We start from the raw sequence: 8,478 nt of genomic DNA on the forward strand, positions 1-8,478 counted from the left end.
CGGCAGTGTTTTCTGCGATGTGAACACCAGGCAGTTGTACCACAACCTCATTACCTGAAGGACCAGTACATGGGTGCAATTGTCGCCTTTGGGGAGGAAAAGCTGCTGGTCCTACCCTGAGTAGCTAGGCTGCCATGTCACCCCTTCTACACAAGCCTCTCCAGGGAATGCCACTGCCCCCTGACTTAGGTATTTTGATATCACAAGTAACCATGGAAATGGGATTAAGCCAAGACTCAGATGGGAATTTCTGTCAAAATTTGGATCAAAATCCTAACGGCAGGGCCCAGGGGCGGGGGGGGGGGGGGGGGGGGTAAGGGGGGGGGGGGGGCGCTGGGAACCTCCAGCATCAGTACCTTGCTGATGTTCCTGCAAAGGTATGCCACTCTTTCCCCACAGGACCTTCCCCAGGACAACACATCCACCAATCTGTAAGACACCAAATCCATCTCTTTTAATGAAGGTGATGTACCCTGATGTACCCCAGTGGAGCATGGCTTACACATGCAAAAACCATTGGGTCAGTTTTTCAAAGAGTAGATTTTTGCAGGCACGTGACCTGCTTTTCTTTGTCTGCCCAAAGCCCAGGATTTCTCGGTTTTGTGGAGAACCATTTTGATTCCACCTGCCGCCTGCCACAAAGGTGTAGTTGTGCTGCCACACAAAACTGAGACGGCTGCAGAAAAGCACCCAGACTGCCTCAACAAAAGGCCCTAAACGTGAGGGAAACATCCAAAAAAAAAAAAAAAAAAAAAAAAAAAAAAAGGCAGGAGATGTAGCTCAGCCAATGCAAACATGTAAGAAACTGTGCAAGGGCTCAGAAGAGAAACCAGATTGCTGTTGAAATAGCTGGTTAACATTTTGTCTGGAAGCACAGCTTCAATAAAATAGGTAAGGAAACCAGCTAAGGACCCCCAATGGCAAACATATTTATTGAGAATCCAATAAAAGTCTCAGAACAAATAGCCTGAAGGACCTGTAGACACAGCCTCTGCTGTAATAAAAATGCAATACAAGGCATCAGGGAAATGGTAAGGGAAAAGGGCTGCTCCATGAGAAAACCAAACAAGAATCCCAGAGCACGAGGCCTGGAGACACAGGCTGGGATGTAATAAAATAACTGCCATTGGGGAAAAAGAAAGAAAAACAAAACATCTAACAAAGGCACAAAGAAGCCCCAGATACCCCGGCTAGTCTAGAAAATCACCACGAGTTGCTGTAAAAACACATGGGAAAATAGGAAAAGAATAATGGCTGCAAAGTGATCGACTCCTGCAGGTACCTAAAGGCAGTGCGTAGGCGAAAGTCCACAGGAAGCCATGTCAGCTGCAGTAAACTCTGAGGGTGCCTAGGAGAAAAAGCTGTAAAAGGTGACAAAACAGCGGCCTCGGAGGGGCTAAATCTCTGCATTGGAGAGATTTACCTTAAATGCAAATCCCCACATCGCACGGAGCTGCGGTTTTTGTTTTATTTATCTTGGTCAGCAAAACTTTGCAGTAGGTACAAAAAGATGCTAGAGAATTTCTATTATAAGTGCACAGGAAAAAATGGTTTCAGAGACATCTGTTGGCTCAAAGGGTTCAATCTGTACCCATTTATTGTGAATTTTCACATACCGTAAAAGCAGCCAGAAAAATGGGCAATTATTGTCAAAGTCATTGTCATGTTAAGTACTGTTAATAAAAATGACATAAAATAAGGGTTCACAGGAATAAGCAAGATTTTTTATTAAGGCAAATGAGTAAATTGAGAAAGAAGGTGATTTTCATTTCCTGGCTTCAGTCACACGCTGCAGGTCATGGCCATAAAAGAGCGGTTGCCCGTCACAAGGCAAGGACCCGCATTCCCGGGCTGCGCTGCTGCCTGGACCCTTTCCCCGCTAACAGAAAGCCGCATCTCAGCAGCACATCCTCCTGGCTGATGGCAATTTAGCATGCCTTGCTGCAGAGAGATGTTTCAATATAGGTAGGTCTGCCACAGACGTTTCTTATCGCTGCCCCTGGTTGTACCATCAGTGAGCCAGGACAGCATGTGAGAGCCCTGCCTGGGTTTGGGCAAGGATGCCCTCAGGACAACCCAAGGTGCAGATGTCACCTGATTTTGTCCAGATAAATGCCAGCCCTGGAGGAGCTGTGGCACACGCTCATGCTACGAATGACATAGCTCTGCAGTTGGGATTTTTGAGTCTCTTCAAAAATTCATTCAGCCCATGCCTAGAGGTTTTGCCTTTTTTTTTTTTTTTTAAATATATGTACTTCTCCTGGAACAACCACAGAGTTAATTTGCTTAGAAATGTGCTAGAAGTTGGCAGTAACAAGTTACTTTTTTGTTTACAAGCCTCTAAACTAGGAAACCTAACGCTGGCAGTGCTAAGTTAGACCCATGAATCCACTTGTCAAGTTTTACTTTACATTGCTGGTGAAGTATGCGTTTTCCAACAACTGTCCTTTCACCTGTTTCTCAGCTCTGTTCCTTGCACCAATCCTTCTAAACCACCTACACTCCTGAAATTGTCCTTCCTGAACTGGGCTTCCTGAGCTGCAACGGTCCTAGGGTTTGCTGGGCACATGGTTTAATGGTAGAGAATGGTATTTTTAAGATTTCTGAATCCTCAGCTGAGCAGCTAGCAGGCTATTCCTCACAGCCTAGATCTCTTCAGCTCCCATTGATACCTCAGGGTAGATTTTGCCCTCCTTGGGTTACCTACAGTGCCACTCCCTGCCAAGGAGACTTCAAGTTATAGCCACTTCTTCCAGTTGTCAGGCCACCTGATGTAGATTTATCCATCGCTACCGAAGTAGTTTCCATCCGCTGCTACGCCATGAAGTGCTCCGAGGACACGGCTGCATCTGCAGTTTGCAAAGCCATACGTGCAGGGGTGCTCTCATCACGCGCAGGTCTGGAAGGCAGAAAACCCGAAAAGACCACTTACAGCAAAAAGGTTAAGCTGTTATGTCTGTGGTCCAAAAGAGCGGCGAGCTGAGCTCATTCCACCAAGTCTCTTGCTAATCTGGTGCTCTCATGGGTGTGAAATATTATCAGCTGTTAGAGTTATTAACCAGTGTTAACCAGGTAGTGCGTGCACTGAGCTATGTTTAAGGTTAACTGTGCCATTAAGGGCTTACAAACTCAATTAAAGATTTTAGTGCTCAACAGTTAATGGTTAATTTCTGCAGATGTCCTGTTTCCAATTACTATTCATATATAATGTAAGCAGCATGGCATCACACTTCAACTCAGACAGACCAATTTTTTTTTTTAATATATTTTATACCAGCAGAAGGTTTCACTTAATTGCATAATACCCAATATTTAGTATTCCTGGAGTGTCTTTGAAATCCCTCTTAAGTCCCAAGTATTTTCACCTTTCTTTTTCTATTATTATGACCGCTCCTCACCTCACTTGAGCTCATCGTACCCGCAAGGGTATGGAGGTGTTCTCCATGTTGTGCCGCAACCCTGCTGCCCGACGGGGAGGAAGGCACGCTGAGAAAAGGCCCTCCTGGTCCTCACAGCCACGGGGAGGGACTCAGAGATTTTCTTTTTTTCTCTCTCGTTGGAAATGACGTGGGAAGCTCACAACCCCCAAAGTGTATTGAGGAGCCCAAATGCAGATTTAAAAGCCTACATTTGAGCCCGCTGAGTCTGGAAATTTTTAAGCAACAAAACCCCTCTTGTAAGACCAACTCTGATAAGGGAGCGTTTGACTAAATCTGCAGATGGAGTTAACTGGAATGTTCTGAGTCCTGGAGTTACACCCAGGTGGAAGGAAGCATGCTACCGTCAGTAAGGAGAAAGAGTGAATAAATCAGCTGTCAACTAATGAGACAAATAAATCCATAACTGGAAGCTGCATTCTTACCAACTCACCCACTAGGAAAAATCAATTCCTTTCTAAACACACATTTGTGATATTCCTCCCGAGAAATACACCCAGTTCAGTGAAGAACATGAACACATATCTAACTCTGCACGTGCAAGTAAATCTATGCTTATCTTTAAACTTAAAGTTAAGAGTATAATTAAATTGAAATTAAATGCTTTGGGAATTACTCATGAGCTTGAAATTCAGTCATTTAAATGCAGTGTTGAACTGGAGCCTCTGGGAGAAAAGGACACAGGGAGATGCACACCACACTAGGCTTGCAAAACCCTCTGAGAGGTTTCACAAGCACTTTCAGCCATCTGATGATTGCACTGTTATTAAAAAGGCATGTCCCACCTCTTGCCCCTGCCACGCTTCCTCAGTACGGCAATCATCCAGGTTGTTTGGCCAACTGAAGCAGCAAACTGATCTGGACAAAAAACAATCCTACAAAAATACTAACAATTTTCAGATGGGTGCGTTCTCCGATTGATCTAATTGCGCAGCCACGCAACTGCAGGCGCTGGCCCGTGAGACACAGGGGTGAGGGGATGGGCTGATCCCACCTCTTCTGGTGGCTGCACAGTCTTCAGCCAGTCAAGCTGATAAGGAAACCTCATGTGCTCTGAGGGCATTACAGAGTTTGCGTCATTTGGAAAGTCTTTGCAGTCACTTCTGATCTGTTCTATTGCATGTGGAATCATGGCTCTTTGAGTCATTCTTTCAGGTAGAGGAGCTTTTTGGAGGATATCTAAGGAGATGTTCTTTGAGGGTCCCAGAGGTGCAGCATCAGTGCCTCCTCCTATGGCTATACAGGCTATAGTTAGTCTCTGCAGAAAAGGTGTGAGCCACTCAATGGTAGAGATCTACTTTTTTCTAAAAGAAACATCAACAGGAGTCATTAACCCCAGTGGTGTAAGTGTGCTCAGCCGTTGTGAACTAGGAAAGATCTGAACAAGAGGTTAACAGAAGAGAGATACAACTTCAGCTATTAAATACAAAAGAGGCAATGCTAAGTTCATATGATGGCATATCTAAAAATTATCATGGATGAAGATAACAGATGGTTGGGGCTCAGAATTTGTCTAGATGTCTCTGAAGTTTTGGGGTGAGGTCCGTCCTTCTCAGGTGTACAGAGGTTTTACAGTGTGGATAGAGATGCTCTGGGCAGAAGTCACCACTCTTATGGCTGTTCAGAAGCTGTGGGAGAAACTCCAGCAAGATCTAAGATCCATCCTAACGCTCAGTGCTTCTTGCTCCAAATGTTAGGGGTACTTTTTAACCTTGTCATCTCCCACAGAAGACTATTGGGCACCTCTGAATGCCCCCCACCAAGTCCCCAAAGGAGAGAGACCAGCCCATACAAGCCTGTAAATGGAGATCAGGCGAGAGAAGGAACAAAGCATGTATAACAGATATTCATCACGTCCTTCAAGGCATCACTGGATGACGTTCACACGGGCCGTGCGAGTATGAGCAGTGTAGAACAGATCCAAAACCATAGAATTTATCTATTAAAAGACAATGTGTGGCTGACTTTTTCCTTCATTTAAACTAGTGAAAATGAAGGAACAGACAATCCTGCTTAAGGACCTGTTTCCACTTAGTGCTGAGCACCTCACTGAAGACATCTATTTTTATCAGGCATTTATTTTACAATAGTGGTGGCACCTTTAACCAAGACCAGGCCACCAGAGTAGAGAATAAACCCAGCTCCCTACAAAGAGATGAAATCAACAGACGAGTTGAAAGGTTTCTCAGACCTCATAGGGTTTTTCTTTGCTTTTTTTTTCCTCAGTGGAAATTCAGAAAAGCACTCAAGTGGATGGCAAAGTATCTCACAAATATCTTGTATAATTTGGCAACCACCATGTTCCACATCTAATTTCATTACAGCACATTGAATGTTTTGGGGTTTTTACAATCGTTTTTGCACCTTTAACAACATGTTGATTATTGCGTTTTGAAATAACTCACTTACTTCTTTAAGAATAACTTAAGTGAAAATTTCATTTAGAATTGCAACACCTGGAGAAAATCAACATCATGTGACTTGTAGGCACTTCTAAACAGGAAATACTCCATTTATTTTTTTAGCTGTGTTTGTGTAATAAAGTCTAGCATCCAAGTGTGAGCAACACATTTTCTTGTTTTATTAAACAGCATGAAAGGATTTATTACTTCTCCACTGAATGCACTTCTGGCACCAAATGGAGCTGGACAATAATTGTCAGGCACTGAGTTTAACATTACGAGAAAACACCTTTGGTGGAGTTCAGAGTTTACTGTATAATGAAAAATACACCTAGATGGTGAGGCTTCCTTTGAGAATTTGCTTGGTGAGTGTAATCTCAGATACTGCTGCTTAGTAAATTGGATTCTTTGAAATAGAAATTAAAGTTCTGAAATAATGTCTAAGAAGGTTATTTTTCTTTTCCTCCTCCAGCAACGCAAAGTTCCTTAAGAAGGAAAATAAAAATAGAGAGAACGGAGAACATTTCTTTTACCACTCAACAGGTTAGGGCTGTGAGATGCTCTCAGGAGCCGTGTACCACGCTCAGGACTTTTCTCATCCTCTCCTCTGATCTTTCTCGACTGCACTGGCTGTTCCTGTTCCTGTGGTTCCCACCCCTGGCTGGGGCCAGGCGTGAAGGACTTTCCTCTCTGTCTTTGTTTTATTCCCTGTATTGCAAGGGAAAGGTGCCCCGAGGCAGGGCAGGAGCCTTGAAGATGGGCTTGGCTGGAGGGAAGAAGTCACCAGGTGTTTTGCAGGTGTGCAGCGTTCTGGTACCCTCAGGAGTTCCCCAGAAATGGAGACTGATGAGAAAAGGGAGAGATGTGGTTAAAATCGAAGTCCTGCTCTTCAGAGGATGAGCAGAGAGGCCCGATCTGCAGTGCTCTGCTCACGAGTTCCCTGCACCTCGTACAAGCAAAGGCGCCCGTGCAGCTGGAAAACATGGGTGGCAGAGCTTTATGCTCTCTTGACACAGTCACAAATGACTGCTCGAGGTTGAAATAAGAAAAATGCCTTGTGTATCTCTATATGGTCCTGGGCCGACAAATTCTCCCCAAGGTCTCAGTGGAGCATTGCGACACTCAACAAATGATTTGTTTTCCACCGAGACCAACAGTGCACGTGTTAGACGTTTCAGGTTAACTACAGGAATGGGAAAGTGCTTTACCCAATCCCCAAATTAAGGGTTCTGACTAATGAAAAATGTCTCCCATTACCTGCCTTCCTCGGTGCAGGACAGCAGGCTCACGGCACATCCCGCCCCGGCGGGGAAGGCAGGAGGACGGGGAGGGGAGCACGGCTGGGCCTGGTTCCCCCTCATGCAGGTGAAAGAGTGAAAAGCTGCTTTCTGAGAATTACCACGCTCTTTGTCTTCGAGACCCCCCCGCCCCCTTTAGCGACCTGTGAGTGAGTGAGTTGGGTTATAACCAGGAAACCTCCCTTCTTCCTGCCTCGGGTACCCCTGCGGCGAGGTTTTACCGCTCCCACACCCGAGTGCCACATCCCAAAGTTTGCCCGGGCCACCCGAAGCGAGCCGAGATGCGGGTAGGCGCCAGGAGAGGGCAGCGGTGCCCAGGGCTGAGCGGCCGCCCGGGGGGAGCGCCCGGCCCGGCGGCGGGGGGCTGCGGGGTCTGCGACCCCTCCTGCCAACCTCCCCCCCCCAAAAAAAAAACCCAAAAAACAACAAACCAACCAGGGAGGGTGCACACACACCCGCAGGCGTTAAGGGCGATTTTCTGCAAAAAGTACAAATTTGCTTCTTGGCTGAGGTTCCCTGTTCCCTTTGGCGGTCAGATGGTGCGTTAATCGTCAGACACACAGACATTCAGCTTGCAGTCACCCGGCTGTAGTACTAGCAGTTTCTTAAGGAGTTGTAAGGCCAGAAGGGTCCTCTACAGTGGCCGTCCGATCTCCTCTCTGAAATGGGCCTTGCAACTTCATGCTTGCAAACGGCACAGATCCCTGCGGAGAGCTCTCCCGTGTGTTTGCAGTGGGAACCGTGGTAGATGTCTGGCGGGAAAGAGGGCTTCTCCTCTGATGGCCTCTCCTCTGGCCCCCGTGGGGCTCCGACCGGCTTGGCGTGGCCCTTCCTACCCTGGGGATGCATGTGCACGCGTAGAGCAGGGAAAGGAGCACCAAGGGAGGGAAGGAGAAGAAAAGTGGCCTTCAGCCAGCATGGAGACCACCCTCCCAGAAAAGCTACCGGGCTGACAGCCAAAGGGTTATGGGGCAGACATAACAAAGACATCTACAGCTCAGGACTGTTGCCAGAGCACTGGTTTTCCCCATCTTCTAACACCAGAAAAGAGGGCCTTACCTGAAAAGTGAAGGTGGTGAAATCAAATCAGTCATTCCTCTTCACACAACGAGGCAGCACAAAAGCCGCTCCTAGGACAAATTCGAAAGTTCTCCATTGCCCAGTTTAACCTGTTGTCAGATCTGTGCATAAATAACACTAATACCCAGAACTGCATTAGTTAGCATTGACCCAAAAAAATCAGAAGCAACGTTAAACATAATGTGTCAACTTTTATGCCAACCTCTGCTTAAGGAACCAGGAAGGCTTCCAGCATGGGACAGACTAATTCATGTCTGCTTA

The sequence above is a fragment of the Aquila chrysaetos genome, chromosome 2 (genome assembly GCF_900496995.4).
Source record: "Aquila chrysaetos chrysaetos chromosome 2, bAquChr1.4, whole genome shotgun sequence".
NCBI lineage: Eukaryota > Metazoa > Chordata > Aves > Accipitriformes > Accipitridae > Aquila > Aquila chrysaetos.